Raw genomic sequence first — 19,984 nt, forward strand, 5'->3', positions numbered from 1 at the left:
TTGAGCGCGCGTAATGACTTCGAAGGTGTTGGTTGGTCAAGGCAGGGCACCGGTGAAAATCTGTAATGTCTTAATCTATTGTAGGCTTCAATCAGGTGTTTGGCGCGCTCTTAGGCTCTCTAGACACCTTCGACGATAAAAGAAATTTCACTCTCTCAGTGATCCTAGTCATTCGTATACCGTTCGAGAGGGTGATCTCCAGCTCCAGAATCCTACCTGGTGCAACGATCAATCGATCGTCGATACCTTCTCTGTTGTGGCCTTCTTTTTTATGGACAGTCTCTGCATCACCACCTGTGGACAACATGGCAGCTGACCTGGTCTCAAAAAGTCGTCCAAAAACCGCACCCCTCACACACCGATTAGTAGCAGTGAACCGGCTTCCAACCTTCCAGCCTAGGTCCCGTGAGCCTTCAAGAAATGGTACCAAATAGCAACACCAACCATAACCTGTCGGACAACACTTCACATTTGCGGTGTCTCCACCATTGTGGAGCAGCTGCGCCCCCACAAGGTCACAAACGTTCGATCGCTTTGGTGGGAACGCACGCGGGTGTGTGTGTATTACGGGGCAAGATATATTTATTTATTTTCCTCCTAGTTGCAACAAACAACTGTCTAGTGCTTGTGCGAGGAATGCTAGCGCAAAAAAAAGGAAATGGCGGACCGCTAATCGTGGTGCGGTAAGGACGCCTTCTTCTACATGAAATTCAACCACCAATTCCACATCCACACAAATAGGCCTCCCTTTCCCAACGCTTCGCCATGAGAATAAAAACCTGTCGAACAGGTTCTAGCTGTCCCCTCTATTTCTGCACCTTCTTGCGATGGTGTCACTGACGATCACCTGCCTACCGACATCCTCCTTCCAGTCGTAGTAGCGACACATCTTTACAAGTTGTTTTCGTTCTTCCTTTCGGCTGTGAATGAATGTGTTTGCATGGAGTTGAAGATCTGTGTGTGCATCAAAATTCGCTTCAACTCGTTCTACTACGCCACTGCTGAGAAGCCTTCGCCAGCCACTCACGTAATAAACTCGGGCGCACCACCGTCAACCTAAATTAATGCGTGTGTGCGATGATGTTTGTACGGATTCCAGAAATGCTCCAACGCATACCGCGTACCAAAGCCAAAAATGGTGGTTTCGGTTGTAGGTGAAACCGTAGGGCGAACGTTTCACAACGAGCGTGGCTGGAGAAGAAGGAGTGGGAGAGACATCCAATCAACCGCTGCATGACCGTTGCTAAGCCATATTTACGTCCAGATGCTGCCGCTGTTGCGTGAGCCTCCATTCGGAGAGCAGACGCCAGCGAGCCCAAAGGGATTGCATCATAAGGAACTGAAGATGGGGAAGAAACTCGAACGAGCGAAGTCCGTATCTAAACAAGGAAAGGGAAAAATGGTCGGTTTTGTTGCCAAGATCTAACAGACGGTAAGCAGGGTTTTTACCCAGCGCGTTGATTCTTTTAGGCGGATTTGTAAGGCTCTCCGAGGACATATTCGGTGGGGCACCACCAGAGAGTTCTGGTGGGTGGATTAGTCCGTGAGCTGCGGTATTTTTTTTTTTAATAATCTCAATCACCCACAAGAATATCTTGATGTCCTTGTACAAGCGGAAAGCAAAACAACAGCAGCGACGCGCCAAAAAACAACATCACTTTCCTCTTATATGAAGCGTAACTTGGATACACACACTGCGCCCGTAAGTATGCAACCTTGGTTTTTTTAAGGATCCCATTTTCATGGTTGGGTGTTTTGAGAATATGCCAAAAATGTATGGCTGAGCTTCATCAAACTTTAGATGGGAATAAAAAAAAAATTACATACTACCAGGCGCTCACAGGATGGACAAGGCTTGTTCGAGGTAATCGGCAATATTTATTTGGCAAGATTTTTAGTTTAATTTAGCAAGCTTTTAAAAACAACGCCTATATTCTCAGTATTAAGGTACGTTTAGGCGAGCCATCAGAATTCATTGACCTCCAACCTCTCCAGGGAATTCATGGGGCAACGCCACACCACAACGAAAATGCACTATTCCCAACGGTGTCTCGAAGCCATCTGCCGTGCTGTGTGTTGCTAATGATTACAACCAACAAATGCTGACCTCATGCTAAACCTCTGGCCAACCCATACGAATTCCCCAATGGGACATAGTGGATATAGCCTAGGTTGGTGACATATTGATTTGGATTTTAGCAGATTTTTTAGAAAAAGTAGCTTTCCCAGCCTTTTTTCGCTAATCGATAAACGACGTCAAGAAAACTTTTAATAGAAACATTTTCCCTTAGCATCATTTGTTACAGAAAATATCCCCTTTACCTTCAGATTTCTTCACCGATAACCCATCATTCGCCAACTGAATTTCTCTTGGGTCTCTCGCTCTTTTTTTTTGACGATTAATGGGTCGGAGTCCCGCGTACCAACCCCGCCTTTCTTAGTAATTGATCAAGAAACGTGTGTCGCTAAATGTGTGCCCTTGATGGTGTTGGAAAATTGTGGAGCTCTCGATTTGACGCCAGCTTCATTAGCTCGTCGCACGGGAGCTTGCGTGTGCGTAAATGGCGTGTGGTTACATGTTAATTTCCAGAAACCCCGCCGGATAGGCAGTGGCGGGACCTCAAAATGGACCTAGCTGGGGTTGCGTTTTAACTCCGTTAGATCGCTTGTGGATTGCCTTTTAAATACACCTTTTTTTTTAATGATGCATCGGTTCGCTTTGAATATTATTAACGCTAGTCCAGCTAAGAGCGATTTTTATAAAACACCCAGAGATCGGTAAAGGTCACACCAATCAGGTCGGGTCCAAATCCCCAACGCCAAAGGTCACGAAGGGAAACACCCGAAAGAGTGCAGCAACTTTATAGCAACGGAAACCAAAACATGGCTCATTAGCAAGCGTCTGTGTGCTGGAACAAACGGGACCGATACTGCCGCGGTGGTGGTGGTGGTGGTGGTATCTCCGGTGACCTTCGAATGCGGAACACGAGCCAAGCCCGCAGTGCCGGGCCAAACGATGCAAAGAGATTATGTGTGTGACACATATTTATGTGGCCCACAACCAACCCATCCAGCAACATATGCCTCCCCGTTTATGATGACTTGCCCATAAGCCCGCATGCATATCGGAAACGCTGTACGCATCGAGGAAACTCTAGCGTGACGACGACAACCCACACGACACACACACACATCAATCAAAGTGCAATATTGTGAGAAGTTGGCACACTTTTCCAGGTCGTATCGTTCCGAAAGCACGGTAATCGGAACCGTTGCTAATCTTATGCTAATTAGATTCCCCGGCAAGGGAATAGAGTTTTGATGGTGCATCATCTCGCAGAAGTCGGCTGGAACTTTTGATTTGCGAGATCCTCCCTGGTACGAGGTACACAGCGGCACCGACACACCTCGGTCGCGTTCAAGGTTGCCAGTAACAAGCGCGGTGAGTCAGCATTCCCTTACTTGCTGCGGACCGAAGTAGAAGAAGAAACCCCCCAGCGCGCAAACTGCAGTCATCAGCATCGATTGTCACGCTGTGTCCTTGAAATGCGCAATGCAACGATGGATTCGGTCTCAAGAACGAACCGCAAGCGATTTTATCACATGCAACCAACCACATCAGTGTTAAATTGGTACCGCTTAATTGAGTTTCTGTGGCCCACGCTGCAACTAAGAGTCACTTTTAGTTGTGTCGGGCGGGTCACCCGAAAGGAAAGAAAATACCAAATAGGTACAGCAGTGAAGATAGTAAATATTTGAAACGCACCTTCTGCACGAAACACGACTAGTGAGCCATACATACTCTAGTTAAAATGCAAATAAAGCAATCGGGGACGGTATGGGTAATTAATTTACCGCGAACCTGTTTCTTTTTTCTGACTCTCGTCCAGCTATTCGACCGATAGTACCCGATAGTGGCGTGGAGGAGGTTCGATTTAACTACAGTATAGCCACACACACACACACACATGCCGCAAATGTGAGCCTCCGCTCAATTAACGTTCTCCTCCACAGTGCATTCGATGCGGTGCGAGGTGCATTAATGAGTTCCTCATTGGTACACCCCACCCGACCTGGAGAGACTTGTGTGAGGCACGTGGCACATATGGCTATATTTGCTTTGGGCATTAATTTTCATGCAGCAGGTTTTTTGATGCGCAAACCAGTCCGGGGTTTACACAATATATAATCCGTCAAGTAAAGATACAATGATGTGAGCGCCAGGAACGCTGAATCTCAAAGTTAAGTGAACGGATTGAGGGGTTATTTGCTCGTCCAATAAATAACCTTCACTGTTTACGACGTTTCGTCTCGTTCAACTTCTTCACATTGTATCAGTTCCTTTTTTTTTGTTGTTATTGTTGACTTGCATTCGACCTTTATTCTCGATAGACGTGCAACTGGATGTGGATATGGAGGCGATAATTAACTCACACTTGGTAACATTTGATATAAATCATTTCTGTGTGCGAATCCATAATTTGGAATGACGTATTCGAGAAATTGGAGACGCGTTCTCACAGGTCATGCTGTCTTTTGAACTTCTCATGATATATACGGACATATCAGTTGTCCACTTGGACACCATATTACCTAGATATTAGAGTCTAGGTTTCTGGAGCTTAGACCAACTTGCCAATACTCTCCAAAACTTTAGCTTTTCCAACTTCAATAGCTCGTGAACATCCAGAACTTCAAATCTAAACTCCGGATAAGATACATTAAGTCATATTGACGTCAGGCTTCCTTTTACCTAGACACTATAGCCTAGGTTATTGGAGCTCAGACCTGTCAGAGTTCTGATCAGAATAGACATTCTCCTAAAAACCTTTAGCTGTTCCAACTTCAACTACTCGTGCCCATCCAGAACTTCTATTCCTAACTCCGGATAAGATGCATCAAGTCATATTGACGTCAGCCTTCCTCATACACCTGCAAGTAGTAGGCTCCCTTACGCTCCACCGGAACATGTAACTTCTAAGTGGGCCGACTTACTGCTGGAAAGGTTTCCATTCTCCCCGTGTCGTGACCTCCGGATAGCTAATGAGGTGTGTGATGGTATCTGGTTGTTCCCAATAATCAACAACCTGTAATCCCATTATGCGGACGGTGGGAAAATGGCATTGTGCAGTAGGTAGACGGCACAACACCCAGCACAGGCTTGAAGGTTTTCGCGGTTTTGCAAATCGATTTCTCCTTCGTCAACTACTGGGCGGGGTAGTAACTGAGAGCAGGCTACTGTTGCCTGGTTCCGGGTTATGGTTCGGGACTCGCTATGACACAGGTTGTATGGTGTAAAAACCTCAGTTTCGCTTTCCGTGACCAGAACTCGAGCCCCGTCATTCCCTCTCTCTCTCTCTCTCGCTCTCCCTCAAAGCCTAAGGACTTTGGTGAGGAATTATGGAACTAACTGTGCCGCCTGAACAAACGGTCGCCAACACTAATTGCTTTTCCTGCGGCATTACGGGGGCAGTAGAAAAGACCTAAAACACCACACAGCACTACAACATTTTGTATTTAAATGTACGCCTCTTTTCGTTGGAATACCCTCCATTAGTTCTATAATTCTTGCCCGTGACAAGCAAACGACCCCCGGCACACCATGTTGCATGTTGATCAAAATAGGAAATTCCTTTTCGGGGTGGGGGTTGGGAGACATCATGCAAACGCTTTAAGGTCTCCTTGCCCGCGTCAGGGAATGAATGTTGGTGGGCCAACGTTGTTCCCGGAACACCAATTCGTTGTTTCATCGCACACACACACAAATCAAATGCACACTACTGGTGCCAGGATGTCGGAACCGGAAAGTTTCGGTTCCGGTCTTTCGGAAAAAAATCGAATCGGTTTTTCTTTGGAAGGTTTTCTTCGCTCGGTACTGCTACTACCACTGCTCCTGTATCTGGGACTTCGGATTTATTATTATTCATGCTGTTTTCCTAGAGTTGCTACCAACACGCCGTTGCTCTGAAGGCCATCTGTGATTCGTCATCCGTTGCGAGCGCACTCATCTGACGTTTTGTGTATACGGAGGGGGAGAGTTCGGGTGTGAACAGTGTGGTGTTGGGAAGCGGCGATAAGTGCGTAAGGCTTGGTGACACACGCGTGGCACTTTTTTTTCTGAACGGCAAAGTTGACCCATATTCTCACGTCGATGGTACCGTCCACCAGCAGCCGGACATGCTGTCTCCATGGTAGTGTTCGCTCATCTCTTCCTATAGGAACTTTGAAGCCGAGGGTCGCGCTGGAAAATTGTCAATAAAGGCAAGCGTTTTGATGGCCACAGGATAAAGAAAAGACATAAAACCAACGGACCAATAAAACACGCGCACTAAACGCCTCTAAAAAGACGGGAGTCTTCAGGGTTTTTTCTGAAGCGAAGTGGTTCTCCAATTCTCAGCCTCGCTCTGGGCACTTCTGTCTCGAGATAACGCGGCCAGGTTTAAATCCATGTTTAACAGCATGGAATTTTTAAGTGTATCTCCAAAACCCTACTCTCCTAATCCAAATATTCTGCCAGATAGGCTTCTCTATAAATTCATGAGCTCACAATAAGATGCATTTATTGAATAACTCTAGATACGCACACACACACTTACTCACCGCAACCACCCACAGACGAATTGACAAATTGAAAATACCATCATCCTCCTCAAATTGGGCCCGGATGTTGTGTGTGTAGGCGTGTCGTCCCCTTCCCGCTATTGGTTATCTCCAGCAAGCCAAATTCGATTCGTTATTGGTTTGCTTGGTGTATCTCCAAAACCCTACTCTCCTAATCCAAATATTCTGCCAGATACTTCCCCAATAAAGTGACTAACCATTAGCAAAATTAATCGAAAGCTCCTCACAGTCACACAGTTCAATCGCACAAGGCTCATATATCGACAGGCAATTTAGCTAATCTTTAGCTTAGCTAACCTCTTTGTTTAGAAGCATTCCCATCCGGAATGTTAAATTGCAAAGCTCTCTTCCTCATGTCATAAATCATCTGATAAATACATCACACGACGGTCTATTAAATTATAAATTTCCTCTCACAATTAGCTGTGCAACACATTTTCACAGACGGTCGGTCGCGGTATTTTTACGTAACACAGCCGCGTTTGTTGCCGCCAACTACGGGGAACTGCCGCGTGTTCCTTGTCCTGTGTGTCTCTTCTTACACACCTTGGTGGCGGTCTCCATCATCGCACGGACGGGGGGGTTCTTCTTGCAAAGGGATGCCGCCGCCGGTCCGATTGCATAATACACACGTGTGTTGGCACACGCAGCCGAGAGCCCTAAAGAGCTGGAGGAGTCGGCCTCTTGCGGTGCGCCCTTCCAACAACCACTGTGGTAACGTAATTGCGTATACACTCTTCATTATCGAAGCGAAGCGAAATTTTCTTTTCCAATCCGTTTATTGAAGGCAAGTGAGGGAGAGAAAATTACACAGGAAGACGGCCGGACGACAGCAAGATGACTGGGAGGCGAGTTGCTGATAAACCAGCTCCAGTCTCGTAAGCCTCAGGAAAAGCTCATTATATTAGGGGCTCATTAAAAGATATATTATCGTAACGAGGCAGAAATCCTCTTATTTTTCCTCAAAACCGTGGAAAACTGAGCAGGAGAGCTTCATGGAGCTCTGAACTTTGTTTGCAATGCCGTCATCATCCCTCCCACCAAGATTTTGCCGAGGTCACACACCAAACACAAACTGCTACATGATGATTGTAATTTTCTCAGCAATCTGTTTCAGCAAACACAGAAACCGTGGCGCCAACGATGGAAAGGGAGGAGAATTTTTCCTCGACTAGCATTTTCCGGCGCGTGCCGAGAGAGACCGAGTCGCATAAAACCGGATGAAACGACACAGCATGGTGACCCCTTCTTTATTGGTCAATCAGGTGTGTATAAGGGGGTGGTTTAACTGCCAGTTTTTCAGTTTGACAAATTTACCACCTAATAACACACACACAAGCATGTGCTTTCGAGGGAACTCCGTGGCAGCGTTCGTGCATGGCGACGACGTTCGGAACGCCTGGATGTAATCGTGTAATCTCAATCGTCCAAGCGCGCATCATCTGCCGATTGCCGAGCTCGTCGAAGGACAGCTCGCGCGTAATCACGACGGACAGGATGTTTTGCAAAAGCAACGGTGCAACGACGATGTCACTCTCTGGGCAAAAAGTACCACCCCGCCGGAATGAACGCGAATTGTCACGCACGAGAGGTAAACTGCGGTCTTAATTTTGCAACAACGACAAAAAAAACTCCAATGTGTGAATCGGCGTGGAAAATGTGGGACGATACGTTTAGATGCGCTTTTACCTCGGTGATGGTCCCAGGGTTGCCAACTCCAAAGTCCCCCCAAAAAAAAAGAAAAATTGCTTATAATGTTCAAACTTGTAAGCGCCACATTACCTAGGCGATTGGGCCACCGATATAGGCTTCTCCATAAATTCATGAGCTCACAATAAAATGCATTTATTGAATAACTCTAGATACGCACACACACACTTACTCACCGCAACCACCCACAGACGAATTGACAAATTGAAAATACCATCATCCTCCTCAAATTGGGCTCGGATGTTGTGTGTGTAGGCGTGTCGTCCCCTTCCCGCTATTGCTTATCTCCAGCAAACCAAATTCGATTCGTTATTGATTTGCTTGGTTCTAGAAAAACAATTTCCAGTGTGCAAATAGCACCGAAAATTGTCGTCTGACACAGATAATTCTGGAGCACGTCCAAAACGGCCCGGCTGCAGCAGAATATGTTGACCGGAGGGGGTTCACACTGTGTGGGACACGACACCGTGGTATCAACTCACACCCACACACACACATGAGAAATTGAGGGCGTCTGTCCGCAAAAATTTGCATATCGTACCCTCTGGAGAAGTGCAGCATCCTAGCGACGAGCAAACGATGACGACGACTACGAGCTGGGGATACGAGTTATATAAATGTGGGGATATAAAATCAAGGATTGGCAGCCTGCCCGAAGCCCTGGGTGGGGCGCACACGTTAGCAGCTTCTTCGTAGAACAGAGTACTGCATCTTGGACTCTTGAGGCTCACCTGCACCGATTCCCAATATTAAGGAATGTATTTTATGGAGCACAAAAGGAGCTAGAGGTTATCCCAACTTGACTATCGCAATTCTACCTCCAATATGTCCCGTACCGTGCGTGCAACATCTTTATTAGCCGGGCTTCTCTTCACGTAGCTCGTCTCATGCTGCTGATGACGACGATCGAAGATGGTGGCGAACGCGTCATTCTTCAACCTCTTCCCCCAAGAACCCTCTCCAAGCATTGGCGAATTGTGGCCATAATCAATATAAATAGGCACTAATTGAACGTTGACAAGACGCCAAAGAGACGGCCGGTAACGAGGGCCACACCCGGGTTCTTCCTACTACTTCCTCCTCTGGCCTTCGGCTCATCGTCGCGCAACTCCACATTAGGCGGGTTTGAGATTGGCGATAATGATTGGAACATCTTGCGGACCGTCGTCGGCAACGGAGCGAGGTTTTATTGATGCTTGCACAGCATCATCATCCCCGAACCGAAAGCCAAACGCGTGCTTTTATCTGTAGCCGCGGGTGTAAAGATTGTCCAGCCAGTGGGCCACCGCCGCCCGGGTTACGGCGGTTAGAACCTGAACAATGCGTCAATTGGACCCAATTCCCCAGTTTAGACTGGGCGAAAGGCAAGTCGCTGCCGTCGTGCAAAACATGTGCAAACAGAGCTCAAACAGATGATTTCTGTTGCGTAAAAGAAAATCAAATGTGTGAAAAATGTTGGAAAAGTAATTTAATTCGCCGAACAATAAATTACACAATTCAAAAAACGGAAAACTCTGCATGGAGAAATTGGTGAAGTTCAAATTATCTAATTCATTTCTGAGATTTGGCGGGTTGGGTACCCGTGTGTTGTACACGAGCACCATAAGAGTCATCGAAAAATTAACGTTAATTATCAAAAACTTCTCCTCGCTCACTCGCTTGACCTTTTCACCAGTTTTCGGCGCCTGCCGGTTGCGAGTGTCACTTTCACAACGCCGGCGGCTGGCTAATTGCACTTGCCCGCTAAAAAGCCGGAAGGAAGAAGCCCATCAACTCATAACTCGAACTCGAATATATCAAACGCCCCAACACACCCAGACGGCGCATTTTCTCCGTTTCCTCTCTTTGGCCACTTTTCGGGGCACGACTAATTTATGCGTGTGCACGAGATTTGCGAGATTGCGTAACGGCCTATCCCCCCCCTTACCGGCAAATGATAATCCTCCGATCGCGCTGCTCGAATTGGTCGCTTCCGGTGCTTGGCGTTGGTTGGGGTGGAATTTCTAGTTTGCATTTCGGTGAGGAAAACAACGAAAAAACAGGGGGGATGAAGTCCTCCCTGTCGGCTGATTGTTTTATGTTGGTTTTTACTTTCTCTCTCACCTCTAATCGAGACATCAGATAATTTAACTGGGCAACATCATTTCAGTGGAGGACCTTTTGAGGGCATTTGAGTGCATCTCATCGCTTCTTGACGTGAAGAAAGACATGGTAGATTTAAAATACGTTTAAGATCTTCACCGAGGCACTCATTGTCATCGTTTTAAAGCACGTTGATGATCTTCGAGAAAATGACTTGCTACAATGAAAAACTATATTGAGTTGTAGGCCACATGAAGCATACTTTAAGCAGGTGGGACTCGTTTCAAATAGTTTATTATGAGCCTTTACCTGAAAAGCAGTTTTAGTGCCGGTTGGACCAATTCCAAGTAGTTTATTATGAAACCCGTAATCATTCGTAATCGTTGAAGGGTATCGCTTCAAGTGTAGTTCGACCTAAGAGTAGGTCATACCAACAGAATCAAGTGCTTTGTTGGTATGAGTGGTGGGATACATTTTATATATTCTATTATGAGCCCGGGATACAAGATGACTTCTCCAAAGGCATAAAAACTGAAGAGAATTAACTGATTAAAGCGTCCTTCTAATGGCATGATTAAACCCACAAAATTCTGAAGAAATAAACGCACCTATCTGACTTGGTTCATATCATATTTATGGGATCGTAGAAGAGTGTAAGAATTCACAAAGGAATTCTCTGCAATATACTCTGCTACACGATAAAATGTGAAATCATCTGATTTTATTGTGAAGGCATTCTCAATAGACTAAACAAATGCCGTCCAACAACAGCACACACACTCTGAGGCAGTAGTAGCAATGCTTGCGAAAACCCTCTCCCTATATATCCACCTCCTGGGGCATATCTTGAATGTGCAACAGAATGAGGAAAAAAAGGAAGGCAAAATTGTGCTTCGAATCGTTGAAACGCGCTGTCGATCGCGATCGAGAGACATAGGAATGTGCTGTACACCCTCCCCTTGGTTGCCTTGGTTGCCTTGAGTGCCCCTAGGAACGAAGTTGCAAACACCCGTTCGCCGATGCCGATTTCGCTTTCCACTTGCATCGCTGACGTTGGTGGACAAGGCAGAAGGCAGCATAGGAGATGCAGCAATGTGTTAACGCTCGGTGTGTGTCTCGGTACGTAGAGACGGATGATGATGCTGGTGGTGGTGGTGGTGGTGGTAATGAGCGTGATTATCTAACCGAAGTTGCCGTACCGAACAGTCGATCGTGGGGTGAGGGCATGGGAAATCGCTTCAAACCGTAGTTAATACACGCACAGTTACATTCCCGGGCAGTGAGATGAAAAGCAAAAGGGGCTTCCCTTTCTTGCTCGCTCTTGCCGGACATACGGCGAATGACACACATATAGTAGGGTGATTTGAAAACCCTCGCGCGAGCGAAAAGAAGATGGAGATCTCGTACGATCGTCACACCCTAGTAGCTCGCCCAGACTCAACCCCCTTATTTTTGCCTCTTCGGCGACCGTCTTCAACAAAAGGGGCCCCCGACCAGATCAGCCAGCTTTTCCTGGGGGTCTCTGCTTTCCATCTTCTCCTTGCTGTGTTTGTTTGTCATTTGCTACCTTCCCTGGTAGTATCTGTGGCACAAATTTTCGCTTTCACGCGTCGATCATTTCCACGTTCCCGTTCCCGCTTCCTGCCTTGAGCCTCACACACACAAAACCCGTTAAGATCGATGATACTTCAAGCAGTGCTACACTACCCGCTTGATGACGTCAAATCAATCCAACGCCCTTTTTTTTGGAAAAGGTTTCAGGGCGTTCGGCCGGACATCACTCCCCAACGAAAACAAAAAAACTTTCCCTTATCTTTCGACTGTGGTAGAGATGTGTGCGTAAAAAGTAAAGCGCGTGGAATTTTATCAGCAGGATTATGTTGCGCGAGGCAAGAGTTGGTGAGGGAACCTGGGTGGTGGAGACCTAGATAGAGGAGACAGGAAACTATAATCCCGTCCTTTCCTGTGTTTTGGAGCAGCATAACAAAACTCGGAGACGACAGACATCTCTTGAAGGTGAAACAGAGTGAGCCGGTTTTAGCAAAAACCGGTTTTAATTTGGTAAAATGGATAGCAATGGAAGGCAGAGCGCCAAGATGTTGCCTTATAAACGCTCTGAAGACCTCCGAAATCGCTTCCATGCTCTTCTGGACAGTGTTTTCATGATTCGACTGGATTTGCTAAATGGAGTGGAATTTTTGGTGTTTTCCTTTGGTTCTTCATTATGATTTCTTGGGAGACCTTTCGCTACTACGGAATAATTTAAAAAAAACCTGTTGAGGGAACTGAAACTTTTTGAAACTTTTCGATCAAATTCGATACTTTAATTCATAACATAAACAACCAGTCACTTCAACACACTCGTTCACAGCGCAGCTAAATATACAAACACACGGTTTTACGCACTCACTCACACAAGGCACATCACAAAGTTTCGCTGATTACTCATTCATCAAACGGACGCCAGAACATCAATCACAATTTGTTTTGCTTTGTTTTCTACACTGACATTTAAAGATGTTGAGCTAGAGAATCTTCCTAGAAGGCTCACTTCTTCTTCCGCAGACCTTAGAGAGTTAGATCAAAACATTTCGAGACGTAAAGGAATTTCGCCTCCACACTTGTGTCGCACACAGTCAACAATGGGAACTACTGCTGCCGCCAGGTAGTATCGCTTCACATAAACCGCACACACAGCAGCAACACACTCGCAGAAAACATACCCGACAAAGAGATGTCGCAAACAGTGCGAGCGAGCGCCTCGGGGCTTTTACCAGCCGCACAACACTCTGCAGCAGAGTAGAGCAGAGCAGACACGGCCAGGCATCTTCTTCTTCTTCTTGGGTCGCTATTGTTGCCTGCTGCCCACCCGAAAGATAACTCATTTAAATATTTGCCGATTTAAAATTCCTGTCGTTTTAATTAAAATCAAACATTAGACGGCCACCACACAGAAACGCACACGAATACACGATGGTTTTTATCGGCCCGCAGGCGACAGGAAGGCAGCTGAGTCTTGCGTATAGCGCAGGAGAAGCATAGGATGAGATCACATTTGTTTTGCTCAGCTGATGCGAGCGTAGGCTGGGAGGAGTTGGCTCACTACTCGCCTGATGTGAGTGAGAAGATAGTGGTACTGGGGCCATTTGTTAAGCTTTTTGTGTTCTTGACACTTGCATTTGACGTTCCAACGCACTCTACACACATACACGTAAAAGAAACGTATTTTCTTTTGACATTTGTCCAAAGCCGCATTTGGTCAATAGCTAGCTATGCTTCATCAGGCATCTCACTCGTGAGAATATCCTCCTACAGTGAGTGGTGAGATCACGATCAACGGATATCAAACAACTGTCCACATATTTATAACAATACGCGATTTTGATATAACACACAACCTAAGCGACTCTTGTTGTGTGACCTGAGCAACACTGTGAAGGAACCAACAATAACAAACAACGACAAAACTTTAATAAACGCTGCGCGTTGCCACAACTGCACATTCTCTCCCTCGGGAACTGACATCGGAACACACACACACACATAGAAACGCTCACACACACAGAGACAGGGGAACACTGGAGACCATAAATTGAATTAATCTCCACCCCGTGGCGTAGAGTGTGTTGTGGCACAAATAAGTAGCGCACAATAATATATCACTGTTGGGGGTTGGGGGGCTTTTGCAAATACACAAAGAATTATACGGACCCCGCCACACACTCATACACAATACAAAACCACTTCGAAATCACACCAACAAAACGTGCGCCAGCAGCAGCAGCCTATTACAGCAGTGCTTTTTGATCTGTCGCGAAGCTACGCGATCCGCTGTTGGTACGCGTTGATGATCTTTGATTCTGCTCCAGCAGCAGACACAAACACGCACGCACCGAAGCGGTCAATTCACAGAGACGATTATGCGTTTCAGTGAGTGTGTGGGTGATGTGTTCGGTTTTATCGACGGTACGGAATAAATTCTCGCACCCGAGCTCAGGGAGTGGCGGCCCAGAGCCAGCGCAACACACCGATCGGGAGGATGTTGATGGTGATGCGTGCTTTATGCTAATGTGCGTAGAGGTTTGTGTCTACAAGGCCACCTACACAGAGCACAACCGGAGATGACGATAGATGAATTTCAATGCGACCCTGCTGCACGATCACACTACACAAGCACAACAGATCGTTATCTCACACTGCTTCTCCATCCTTCCACACTCACGGTATTGTACAGTGTCGGTCAGGTCATAACACAACACAACGTAGATTGCTTAGATGATGAGTTATATCGTAATCGCTTATTGTTTTTAACATGTAGACATTTGGTTCTTTCGATTTGAGAAGCACTTATCAAACAAAAATGATCGATTAAATCCCGGTCCGGATATTTTTTAGTGCACGCACAACACACGCACCAACACAAATGGACAAGTAGGGTTCCAAATAACGCACAGTAAGACACAATCGATCGTTCGTGATTGCCATTGTATCATTGCTCCACTATGCGTATTGTGGTAGAAAATTGGATGATCAAACACATACACGCACTGTCACTGCTCTTTTGACATTTAACTCGATCTACATGATCGTTACATGACCGTAGAGCAGTAGAGCAATTCGCAAAACAAATCACCCCTGGGATCATGTCGAGCGATCGCGACGACGAATGACTCATTGCTTTAGACTTATGTATCCACGTATGTGTGTATCTTTCTCTTACGCACTTTGCACTTTTGCACCAGCTTGATAAAAACTTTACCTACGCGATCATAGCATATTCTGCACGCACGAAATAAGAGAAAATAGCTAATCTTCTCAAAAAATCGTAACAAACACTATTTTTGCTGTCCCGCGGATAAAAACCGACCGGAAACGAAACGAAATACGCAATCGAACAAAAATCCGCACAAAAAAAAACCGAGAACCGCGCGCGCTGCTGTGTGGCCGGGCCCGAGAGTTGCAAACGCCCGGAACGCCAACAGTGGAATAAAACCGTCACCCGGGCACACCACAACACGTCGGTGTCGCGGCTGTTGTACTGTGGGTACGTTGATGACCGCACCGTACCTACCCAACGCAACACACCAGCAGCAGCTGGATTTGTTGTTTGATGTTCATTCGGGTGGGTTCATGCGCTCTCGCCCGTTGGTGGAACGCACGGCCGAGTTCATTCGGCATGTTCCGGCTCTCACACACGCATGCGTACAACATCCTCTCGCGCGACCAAAGAGAAGCAATGCTTGTATGAGCCACCCTGTGCTGCACAGTGGGTGCAGATGATGCTGCCAAATGGATAACTATGAAAACTCAAAAACAACTTCAAGCTTCAAAATTTCACTTAATGACAAAAAATTATTTAACGAAAATAATGGACTCTCTGATAGTCTCAAAGACAGACATTTCCATTTTATAAGACAATTCTTAAGTTCTAGCATAGTTCATTTTGCCACTGTGCCTTTCGCCCGTTGACAATTGTGGTGCTTTGATGACAATAGGTGCGTAAAAGTGAGATGGAGATACATTTCCAACAGCAAGGGAGCATTAGAAAATTGCTCACCACTGCGCCAAAAATTGAGAGCATGCGTTCGCATCATTTGCATATTTGCTCGCTCCCTTCATTCCAATGCACACAACACAAGTGTTCATTCAACGATCGGTCGTCCAGTGTTGCCAGATATGTAGAGCAATTGCAATTTATTTATGATTTGAAGAAATTCTTTCGATAATTATCGCTGGAGAGATTACGTCGACATTTAAAAAAGAGCCATTTAAATAATGCTTTAAAATAAATAATAAATCACACAACGTTCTACAATATTCACTCGACGGTGAATACAAACACTAGCTTGCGTTTGGACTTTACCTCTCTCTACCTAACGGAAAGACACATATTATGAGTCATTAAATTATCCAGTCAATGACACACGACGGCTAATCGACCATCATAGATAGGTCCGAACCGAAGCCGGCCAAAGAATATATCTATGCCGCCTAACTGCCGCCTTTGGTTCTGTTCTACACTCTTTCGCCGCACAGAAGCGCCCTCATAATGGAATCTCCCCTTCACCGACTCACTCGTCCGGTTCCAGGGGACTATGATTTCCTGTGCAAAACGTTAACCTACTACAGGAGTAGTTCTACCTGTACCTATATCTCCGTTGTTCCATGGGTATGGCCACATTCGATAATAAGCTACCCTCGCTCCCGTACGCTCTTCCGCACAAAAACAAAAGCACAACACGCCACGTTGCCCCGTGTTGACGGTTGATGAAGCTATATTTTATTCATTTCACGTGTTTCTGGGCATTTGTGTCCCGGGTCTCCTCAAAAATGAGCATATTTCCCTATCTTTTTTGTTTTTCGGTAGTCCCTGTCGAAGCATGCTCGTTATGCTCGTATGCTTTTTTGCTGTCCCTTTATATATTTCTGTATGTGTGCTACGGTACAACCCCGTTGGGTTGTCCCCTCGAGGGCTGGAGAATTCTAAGCTAGCAACTGCTGGTCGCACGGATTACAAACAACAACCAACGCAAAAGATATTTGGAATTTTGGGTTACACAACGGCCCTTTTTTTTCTCGGCGAACCAAACCCCATATCTTGTGCGCGATAGTAGTGTACATGATTTTAATGAATAATTATGTTATCTTTTTATGGCATGAGAGTGTACTTTTTTTTCTTGTTACATCCCATTTATCTCAACCCCCGAGCGTCATTCGGAACCTAATTAACACCTCGGCAAAAGCGTCAGAACATATTTCGTTCAGTATTGTGCGTAGTCAAATCTTCCCTAGCAGAAAGCTTCAAGATAAATGCAACAATCAGGAAGTGTGTGTGGTTTGATAGCGCACAAACATTGCCAAGGACATTGTGGGCTACGTGGCATGCCGGAGGCACGTGCTTCAACATCTCACTCTCGAGAAATGTGTCCCGCCGGCTATATAACCAAAAATAGCAAAATAAACAGGTCCGTTTCGCTCGCTCAGAATTATCCCAGCAAACATTCAATCAGCAATTCGATCTTGGAAGGTGAAACAAATGCTAAATAAATTGAATTCTGAGATGTTTGCCACTGCCACAACCGACCGCAGGAGAAGAGCTGAGAAGCACACTTCTTGCTACTGATATCGATATCCGAGAGCCCTATTCGAACATGGAATAACATTAACAGGCCCGTTGATGATCCATCTTCCGTTGAAGTTTAGCAGTAATTCAATTTGTTTGAGGGCGCGATGGAATCGACTGTCATTCGATTGAACACTTTTTGTTTTGGGGTTCTCAGAGTTCTCTGGAACTCCGGATATCTTACAGTGTTGCTGTGGAACTAAAAGCCATATCTCAGCCCACACGATATCATCCGCGCGTAATCCAAATTAACACCTCCAACTCTAGCAGCCCGGACTGTCCGGAGATCAGCTCCAAAAAAAACAGCAGATAGCAGCACAGCACAGCACAGAAGAAGGTAAAAAAGGGGAGTGTATGTGCGCGCGAGTCCAAGATTAATATGGGCACTATTTATAGCGGGACCAAAATCAACAGGACCACGAGATACACGGTCCGCGAAATGCAAACAGGAGTGCTCACAACAACAGTTCCACAGATACACGCTCTTCTGCCCATACTATCACGTGTTCTTGGGGTAAGCTGCTTTCGGGATGACTAGAAAAAAAATGTCACAGATACACACGACTTGTAGATATTAACACCCACCATACGACACACAAAAAAACCCTGAAACCGAGTTTAGCCATCGGGACGTGGGGGGCACAACAGCCTGCTGCTACCGATAGTGTGGCACGCTACTCTTCGCGCTATCTTAAGTAATTTATTGCCGACAGTTAGCGCAACGTGCCCGCACGCCTAGCGGCTCAGGAGCTGGCCAGTCTCACTACTGTCCAGCTTCTGGTCCAGCATCTCGGGAATAAAAGATCTAAAGCATTTTTTTCTCCTTCCCGTTCTTTGCCGTGTGTCTCCATTTACAGTAAGTCTCCACCGGCAAGTGCTCCAGCACTTGAACCCCCGATTCTGCTGACCAGCTGACACAGCAAACATCTCGGATGTCCAATTCCGGTTGGCAGCTTCTCATTGACTTCATAATGGCGCACACTCCCCAACCCATATACCTGGGGGAGTTATGGGTATGGACAGCAACACGTGAACGAGCACCGTCATCATCCCATCCCTGGCGGAGCAGGAAATACTGGGTAACTCATAGTCAAGCGCGCGCGCGCGCGTGTGTACTGACCACTTTAAACCAGCCCTTAGCGCGTGAAGCGCTAGCGAGTGCGGCAAGATGGCGCGTTGTAGTTGATCCAATTTATTAACCTCAACAGCTTCAACGGCGAGAAGGTACAAAAAAACATGGTGGACTACTGCCCAGAAATAGATGCCATCAAATTGGACTTATGCAAGGTCATGTCAGTATCTTCCTGTCAAAGTCATCATTACACCGTGCTGGCTGGCTTACCCTTGACTTTAATTCTGTTTTTACTTTCTCAAGAGAGCGTTTTGAGTCTTCAAGTGCCTTGCGCTGCTTCTCCGAATGTGAGGTTTGAAGATCGTGAATGATCTACACCTTCCTATCGTTTCACCGAAGCTATCATCTCGCGGTCGCTAATATGGAGCGTTCAATTAAAGATGGACGCTAAATAAAGCTCATAATTGTTGGCGAGTTGGCGTCAATAACCTGGCTGCTGGTTCGCTATCCAACGATGAGATGGTGATGGGGTGGGTTTTGTTGTTGCTGCTCTCGTTGGGTAGGGGGAAGAGAACAACTCTCGTCAGTCGACCTCGCCACGTAAATGTTTGCCATTTTAATTTGCGTGTTTTGATTTGCACTTCAACAGCCGCAATAAAGTCCGCGCGACGGAGAAGCCACCTCGCTTCGCTTATCAGTTTTTCCTCGTATACCCGGGCGGCGCACTGTCAACACTGGGGACGGACGGAGGTTCGAGGAGGGTTAACAGTAAGCTCCGGCACATTGGAGCTATAAAAACCACTCGATATATCAAGATACAAAGTAGGTAATTCGACCGATTACGACTCGGGTCTGCCTGTGCAATCGTCTGCCGTCGAAACCTGAGAATACTTCGGTGCGAAATAGCGGAAGAGCATCCCGGAAACGAGAGCATCAGCATTCGGTGACACTGTTGCATCGTTGAAATAAATTATGCGCTTATCAGTTTGTTTGGATTTGCACCAGCCTTCACCCGAACAGCTACTACTACTTCCGCCCCCGGGGCCGCTTCCCAAAAAAGGTCAACGACGTACGGCTATGGTCCACACCAAACGGCGGTACATTTCCATGACGGGCATCCGCTGGGTTAGCCTTATTGACCAAACCAGGCGGTGCAGAGGAGTGCCTAAAGAGAGCCCTCGATGTTGTGTCAATGCTGGTGCGACAAGCGGAAGGAAAAATACTAACACTGATACTGCATTCCAGAATGGAGCTGTGTTGTCAACTCCCTCCCCTGGAGGATAGTTATTTGCTAACGGCAACTATACCCACCATCAATAAGGGGTAAACATGCCCTTCAAAAGTAAAATTCCACTTGCGGCACGCGCAAAGCAACA

At 46.3% G+C, this 19,984-nt stretch overlaps 2 protein-coding genes across 21 annotated transcripts in view; both read right to left on the reverse strand.

The window, feature by feature from the left end:
* Window positions 1-15,449, reverse strand: part of LOC118503919 (MAP/microtubule affinity-regulating kinase 3) — a 58,071-nt gene extending 42,622 nt beyond the window's left edge. For 6 of the 20 annotated variants that reach the window (XM_036037730.1, XM_036037727.1, XM_036037732.1 and 3 more), the window contains exon 1: window positions 15,173-15,448. The gene's annotated coding sequence lies outside the window, so the exon portion shown is untranslated. Of the gene's footprint in view, window positions 1-13,136; window positions 13,253-15,172 lie in introns of those variants that run through there. The other 14 variants (XM_036037734.1, XM_036037731.1, XM_036037728.1 and 11 more) reach the window with 6 other exon arrangements.
* LOC118503953 overlaps window positions 1-19,984 on the reverse strand; it is a 66,205-nt gene that overhangs the window by 7,647 nt on the left and 38,574 nt on the right. The gene's annotated exons all lie outside the window — the stretch shown is intronic.

The sequence above is a fragment of the Anopheles stephensi genome, chromosome 2, assembly GCF_013141755.1.
Source record: "Anopheles stephensi strain Indian chromosome 2, UCI_ANSTEP_V1.0, whole genome shotgun sequence".
Taxonomy (NCBI): Eukaryota; Metazoa; Arthropoda; class Insecta; order Diptera; family Culicidae; genus Anopheles; species Anopheles stephensi.